This window comes from Elephantulus edwardii, unplaced genomic scaffold (genome assembly GCF_000299155.1).
Source record: "Elephantulus edwardii isolate Elephantulus edwardi_28Jun2011 unplaced genomic scaffold, EleEdw1.0 scaffold00107, whole genome shotgun sequence".
NCBI classification, from domain to species: Eukaryota; Metazoa; Chordata; class Mammalia; order Macroscelidea; family Macroscelididae; genus Elephantulus; species Elephantulus edwardii.
The window spans coordinates 8,254,262-8,261,867 of NW_006399857.1; the positions used below are offsets into that span (position 1 = coordinate 8,254,262).

General features: G+C 37.3%; 1 pseudogene; it reads right to left on the reverse strand.

Moving 5' to 3' along the window:
- Window positions 1–876: 876 nt before the first annotated feature.
- LOC102863120 lies at window positions 877–1,521 on the reverse strand (annotated as a pseudogene).
- Between the last annotated feature and the right edge of the window lie 6,085 nt (window positions 1,522–7,606).

Below are 7,606 nucleotides of genomic sequence, written 5' to 3' on the forward strand. Positions count from 1 at the left end.
GATTATTCTGACCACTGATAGTTCACTCAATCCCCACCTCCCCTTTTCTGTCTTTGTGTTTCATACCATCTTTGGCTTGTTATTCCTTTTATCTATTTACCTTTCCTGTTCCTTTTTTATTTTATTTCATTTTATTTATTTTAGTTTTTTACTGATAACACAGACACATGTATTTTAGTTTCAGTTTTGTTTAAAAATTTTGACAAATCAAGTAGAGGGTTGTAGGAATAGTAGTGATACAAAAGGGGAAGGTATGGGAGATGGTTCAGGAATGGGTAGCTGTAGTGTCTCTTTCACTTTCATGCCTGTTTGTGTCTCCTGAAGAAGGGCCATACTGTCACTTTCCAGAAAGGGCAAATCTTTTTCCATGTCTGTTCAATTTAAGAGGAGATGTCTCTCATCATTCAGCTCACTAATCTTGATCTCAAAGTTTTCCTTAACATTATTGAAGAACCTTACATCATTTTCATCTGACAGAAATATGATGGACAAGCCCTTGGTGCCAATTGACTTGCTCTGGACCATTTATGTAAGTAGTGTCAGAATGCTCAGGTATGTCACAGTTAAAGACAGCGTTCACATGCTCAATATGATGCCTCAGCAAAATTGATTGGTGGCCACAATAATACATCATTGAAAATCTTTGAATTGCTGAACTGAGAAAGTTTCTCTCCTGGTGTATCTCATGGTAGATGGCAATGTCTGTGAAGTTCTGCTCCACAAGGAACTAGGTCAGGCCAACACTTCCCTGCACACACTATACAAAGATCACCACCTGGTTAAACTTAAGGACATCTAGAAGGTCAAAGAGATTCCAGTTCTTCTCATTATCCTTCAGTTTTACATATTACTGCTGCAATTCATGCAGCATCAGCCTCATCCCATCATCCACCAATATCTCTCCATTGTGTTTTGTGTGAACTTGTGGCAGACTAGACAAATCTCTTTGTTCAAGGTAGCACTGAATATTATGACCTTCTTCTTATGGAGGGTCATGCAAAACATTTCTTGGATATCCCCACACATGTTAAGTTCTTTAAGCATTTTATCACACTCATCCAAGATGAAATGTTTAATGTGTCTGAGGTTGAGACACTTATTTTAAACCAGGGCAAGGATTTAGCTAGGGGTCACAATGATGTTGCGAGGGCTGATTTTCTTCATACCTCTTCATGCTTCTTGATAGATCATCAAACACATGACCACCTTGACATTGAGCATGTACTCAGAGAAGTACTCATACTCATTGCTGATCTGAAAAGCCATTCTCCAAGTGTGACACATCACTAACAGAGACTCCTGTCCTTTCATTGGCTCTAATTGTTTCAGTGGGGCCAACTCAAACACTGCTGTTTTTCCCTAATTTGGCCTGGCATAGGACATCTATTCCCAGAATGATGTAAGGGGAGATGCACTCATGCCGGCATTCTGATGGATGCTTAAAATCACAGTCAACAGTCACAGGGAACATCTCTGGCTTAAGCAGGAAGTCATGGAAGTCACAGCTGTGACTGGAGGCATAGGATCTTTTCACACGTCCTAGTTAGAAAGCTCCTTATTCCAGTCTCCAGCTTCTGTTTCCATCTTCTTTATAGTCCTTTATTGTTCACATAATTTTCTGCCATAACTTGTCTGGCTAGTATGTTTGCATCTCTTATTCCTCTTTAAAGAAAAAAAATATTTTAAATGAAATGAATTTTTCTTTTCTAGTTTTGATGTGGTTCGTAGGCTATTGTGCTACTGACCCATCAGCAACACTTCTCTGGTGGTTTGAGTCCTCCAGCCAATTTGCAGTAGAAATCTGTATAATATGCAACCATTGAAAATCTACTGAAGGGTTAGCAATGTGTCAGTTCTGATTTAACAGCAGTGAAAAGTTTGAAATCACTTATATTTAAGTCAGTTCAAATAAGCACTCAAAGTTAGTAAACATTTCAATAATATGAAGTTCCATAAAGTGGAAAATCTACATTAGAATTTTTTTCCTCACATGGTGACAATAATATACTATCATTGAGTTTGAACTGTTCTTTAAAGGATGGAATATTGTCAATTTCAGGAGTATTCTGTGGCCTTTTAAAAGCTACGCTGTATATTAATCTTTTCTCTGGTTTAATTAATATATATTTATTACAACTCACTTTTCTCAGTGTTAATATATACAAGTTGGTCTAATATTGAAACTCTTTGTCTAATTTAACAGGGGAAAAGAGAGAAAATAAAAATCATCAGCTTAAGGTTGATTCCTATAAGGCAGTCAAACATACTTCTACCCTCCAACACTTTTTTACCAAGTGTAACAGTAACTGTCCTTTCCTTGGTGTTGTCTACTTTTATGTTATATTCAATTATTTGTGTCATAGTAAAGAAATCCCAGGCTACAGTCATTGTTATGGGTTTGTTAATGGGACGTCAACATTTTTTAAAATTGACTTTTCTAGTCATTGTGTAACTTGAAGCACTTGTTGCAGAAGATCAAGGAATGCAGCCTTCAGTATAGATTGTTTCTCAGTATCAAGAACACAACGATTATTACCATTGGACCAATAGGCAGTGTCATGATGGATGGAAAGGAGATTGAAACTGTCGGTAGCTTCATCTTGCATGGATCAACAATTAGCACTCTGGGTATGAACAATCAGAAAATAAGGAGACACATTTTACTACGAAAATCTCCAATTAGGGACTTTTCCAAATTATTGAGTAGTGATGTTAGTTTAAGGACTAAGGTGCATCTGATTCAGGCCATCATCTTTCCTGTTACTAGCTATGCATTTGAAACCTAGACAATGAATATGAATGACAGAAAAATAATTGACTCCTGTGAGCTGTGTGTGGTATTGGAGAAGAACACTGAACCATGGATGGATACGAGAACAGATACATCTTGGAGAGAGTACAGCTGGAGTGCTCTTTGCAGGCAAGAATGATAAGGGTTTGCCTCGCATGCTTTGGGCATGTTGCTAGGAGATCCTGATCCTTGGGAAAGGACATGATATTGGGAAGAGTGGAGGGTCTGTGAAGGAGAGGAAGACCCTCAACCAGGTGTATTGACATGGTGACTGATTCATGTGCTGTTTTGTGTCAGGAAGTGTGAGAATGGTACAGGACAGGACAGGGTTCAGATCTTTTGTTCATATGGTCACTGTGAATTGTACTAGGCTTGACAGCCCCTAACAATAACAGTAGTCATTGAGTTAGCTCCATTTGAGAGGAGTGATTTCCAGCTACCTTAACGGCAGGCACATCTTCTTGCAAATCATCCACAGCTGTTTGACCAATATAAGAGAATGTTTTCCACACTGTGAGAGAAGGTAGTGAAGGGACTATGAAGACACTGAGAGATGATAATGGAGAGTGTGAAGAGACTATCACCATCCTGTGAAGAGACTGTGGCAAGGTGTAATCAGAAGACCACTGGATAAAAAGGCCACAGTTAAGAGTTCTACTTGCTGAATGATTAAAGAGAAATCTGACTTAAACCTATTCTGAGACAAAGTTAACTGTATGATTGAGGAAACCAGAGGCTTCTTGCATTTGTGCTGCTGAAGTGAATATAAATTTCACTAGCTGACTGAGAAACTGTCTTTCACTACTTGAGGAATTGTGCCTTGCTGTTAATCTGGCTTGGAACTGCTGGTGTGTGATATTCTTTGCCTCTCCTTCAACTGATTTCACTAATAAACTCCACAACTGTGAATAAAGTCTGGTAGTCTTGCAACGAACTTTAAACCCAGTGTTTGGTAGAAAAATGTTCACACACATGTTGAACTGTGTAGCTGTTTTGGGTACTGTGGCTATTATTGTTGGGCATAGTTCCCCCTTTAGGAAGTGGATAGAAGTCATACTGGGACGCCTCTTACCTTGCATCTACTTTCAGAGTTAATAAGGGATTTGGTTATATATTTCAGATCAGGAAGAACTGAGATACAGTTCTTTGGTCAGGGCAATATATTGTATTTTTCAGGCTGACATCTCTGTCACCACTTGAGCCCTTACCTTTCAAACTCTTGGCCTCTTACCCCCTAGCCACTTGTCTTGACCTCTTCTTTGCTCAGAGAAGCATTGCAAAATTCTTTTAACTTTGTGAGTAAGTGTCTGAAGGCATCCCACCTTGCTGACAAGTCTCTTGTCTTGAGCATTTTTATGTGTTGGTCAGCATACCCACTATACTATATCTGTGGGCCAGAAACCCAGCGTTATCATCTTATGTCATCTGTCATGTTTCTATACTTCCATTCACTGTCTCTGGTGTTACTGCCCTTTCGCTTCCTAGGTCTAAAAGAATCTCTGCAAAGGCACCTCAAGGACACACACCTCTTATGACTTTTCTTTTCTTGATGATACTGAAGTTTTACATTCTACTTCCAAGTTTGGATTCCTCTAAGTCAAGCAGATGGCATAATTTAGATACTCCTCATTATAGTACCATACGTCTTATTTGGCTGATCCCATTTGCATAAGAATTCTGTGTACCTTCTCTCTTGATAGTTTGTAAGCTCTAATTTGCATTAAAAAATTCAGCTAATTGCCATTGGGGCTGAATCAACTCACAGTTGACTTTCTAGTATATTCTCAAAGGCTGTAAACTGCTTGAGAGGAGATTGCCTGTCTTTGTTCCAAGAAGTAGCTGCTGTATTCAAACACCCTTTTGGATTGCCAGTGCAGCTCTTTAACTCTTAGGCTACCAGTGCTGCCCTATTTGCATAGTCCCACCCAATAATGATGTAGAAATCATAATAAGGCTAGAAGGGTTAAAAGAAAAAGATTTACTATACCGCATTTATTGTTGCGTGTCACCCAGTTGAAACTGGCTTACAGCTTATCTTCCATTGGGTTTTCAGAGCCTGTCAACTGTACAGGAAGAAACTGCTTCTCCTTCTTCCATGGAGCAGCCACCAGCCTCATTAGGTTAGCAGTGCAACTGCTCATTACTGTTCCACATATAGCATACTTAAACTTTTGCACTTATTTTCTTTTTTTAATTTAAATTTATTATTAATTTAAGTAAAAATTTACAGAGACTTTGGATTTCCATTCATTCATTGTTGCACTTTTCTCCCCTCCCAACCCTCCCCCAGTACACTACCCTCTTGGAAAAGTAAAAGCAAATTCTTTGATTGTTTTACAATCCCTCCTCCAGGTCCACTCCACCATGTAGCCTTCGCTCTAGACTCCTGTCATGACAAAAGTACCCAATCACATATCCCTTTTAAACAGTTTTCTCCCTCATCTGTATCAATGCACTCACTATACATTATTGAACCCATCTTTCTCAGTCTCTCCCCAACCCCAAGGTCAGTCCTGTTTATTTTCAAATGCTCATTTTTATAATATGTCAAATTAATGAAATAATAAAATTATATTATTCTGAATTTTTGTTGTTTTCACAAGAATAATAGTTAGAAATAAGTGTCTTAATTTTGATTGAAAGGAAAAGAAATAAAGATTAGTATTTAGTTTTTACTGATAAAAACCCAAAATATGTTTTCATGCCCCCTAGAAATTTTTAAATCTTCTAATTTGGCTTTTCTCTCTCTTAAAAGTATTAAAGAAATAGAATATTCCCTAAACTGGCCTGATACTTAAATTCAGCTTTTTTTTTTGGTAAAGGAAAAAAGATGATGAAGTTATGCAGGTATCTCCTTTGGAAATATGTTTTAGTCTGAATCCTGGTATACAGGATTCGAAAGAATGATGGGAAAGTAGGTGTAGTGGATCAATACTAACGTACTAACTGCTTATTTCTAATTTGCAGCAAGAGAAGTAAAGGTTGAGAATGAGGTTTTAGAAACTGTTATGACAATTTATTTAGCTTTTGTTTTGACATTCAAGCATATGATCAGGGAACTTGGTTTGTTGAACAAAGTACATTTTATGAAAGAATTGGCTCAGAGAAATTGAGCTAAATATATTTAGTAAATGCTTTTTACCATAAATACTTTCTGAAGCACTGAGTAAGAGAAACCTCCCTGTTGTTTTGTGTGCTTTTGATGTTTTTTTCCAAATGATTTTTTTTTATAAATTCTAACAAAAGTTTCCAAAATGATGACTAAAATGAAGAACTTCCAAAATAGTTGAAGCAAAATTCCAGACTTTTTTTTTTTTTTTAAATCTTGTTAGCTGCCATAGAGTTGGTTTGTGACTTGATGCTTAGAGTTCTTTCATCTTCATGGTCTGTTGTGAATCAAATTCTTTTAATTCCTAGTCTTTATTGCCGATTGTCAGGGGTCTGTTATAGATTTTACATTATAGTAGTTTGAATGAAGATAGTGGAGGAATAGACCTTGTGTTTAAATCGGGTTCAGTTCATAAATTAGAAGCAATAGTTAAACAATTTCGAGCAATAGATATTTTTGGGAGAAACATTTCTCTGCTCAGATACGTTAAAAGAAATCCATTTCTTTACATAGACCTAGCAGGATTGGGGATCAAATTGTTTAAAGTTAACATTTTGGTATCCCCCTTCTTTTATGAAAAGTAGAACCGTGACCGTTAACATGAAGGTATGACTGCTTTGTTCTTTCAGAGGTCTCAGCTCCTCTACCATCTTCATGAGTCGCCTTCATTTCCATCATTCTGAGGTGACTTCAGGAGTACCATGCTCCATGTTTTCTGCATTCTTATTGGAAGGAGGTGTTGTTAGGTGCCATCATAACTGACTTATAACTCCAAAGGGTTTTCAGAGAACTAAATTGCTGCTCTTTCTCCCTTGAAGCAACTGGATTCGAGTGGCTTATCCTTGGGTTGTAAAGTTAACTCCTTACCCATTAGGCTGCAAAAGATCCATGGAAAGAAAAACAAGATTCAAAAGGCACATTTCTTCTAAATCTGCTCTTAGTTTGTAATTTCTGAGGTTGCATTCAACAATGTTCCCTTATATTTCATTCCAAAAATGATATGATTTTATTTCTTTATTCAAAGGAATAGATGTGCAATTTCTTTTTAAGGTAAAAAATAGGTGTTTTATTATTAAGGAGGAATTGGCAAGTGGGTACGTCATCTGCACTGCAGTGGTTGCCTGATGTTCTGTAATTGAGCATGTTTCAGACTCTGAAATTACTACTTGCATTTGTCTTCAAAATGGCATGAAATTTTGCTTGAGATCATCTTTGTGTTTTACCTATGTTTCTTGAACATTATTTTTTACTTTGTGTTATTGCAGCCCTGTATTATTCTTGGAAAATGGTACTGCTGATGAAACTTTTACATTGTCCTGCTAAGATGCTTATCCTTTGTAAAATGATTAAGACTGATAGGTTACACAGGAGAAAGTAAGACTTTGAATTAAAACAGATCATTTGATTACAAAAGCTTTATTTTGTTCATGAAATTTTCAGTAGATCTTGTTACATTCAATTCATAGTGAAATGCTTTATTCATTCATACTAATATATTGTTGTTGTTGTTGTTATGTGCCGTCGAGTTGCCTGCTACTCATAGCGACCCTATGTACAACAGCCCTAAACTCCGCTCTGTCCTGTGCCAATCGCACTGTCTCTAAAACTGCCACCCCAATTATCCCAGTGACTGAATCAATCCACCTCATAGAGGACCTTCCTCTCCTGCGCTGTCCCTCCACTCTCACAAGCATGATGTCCCTCTC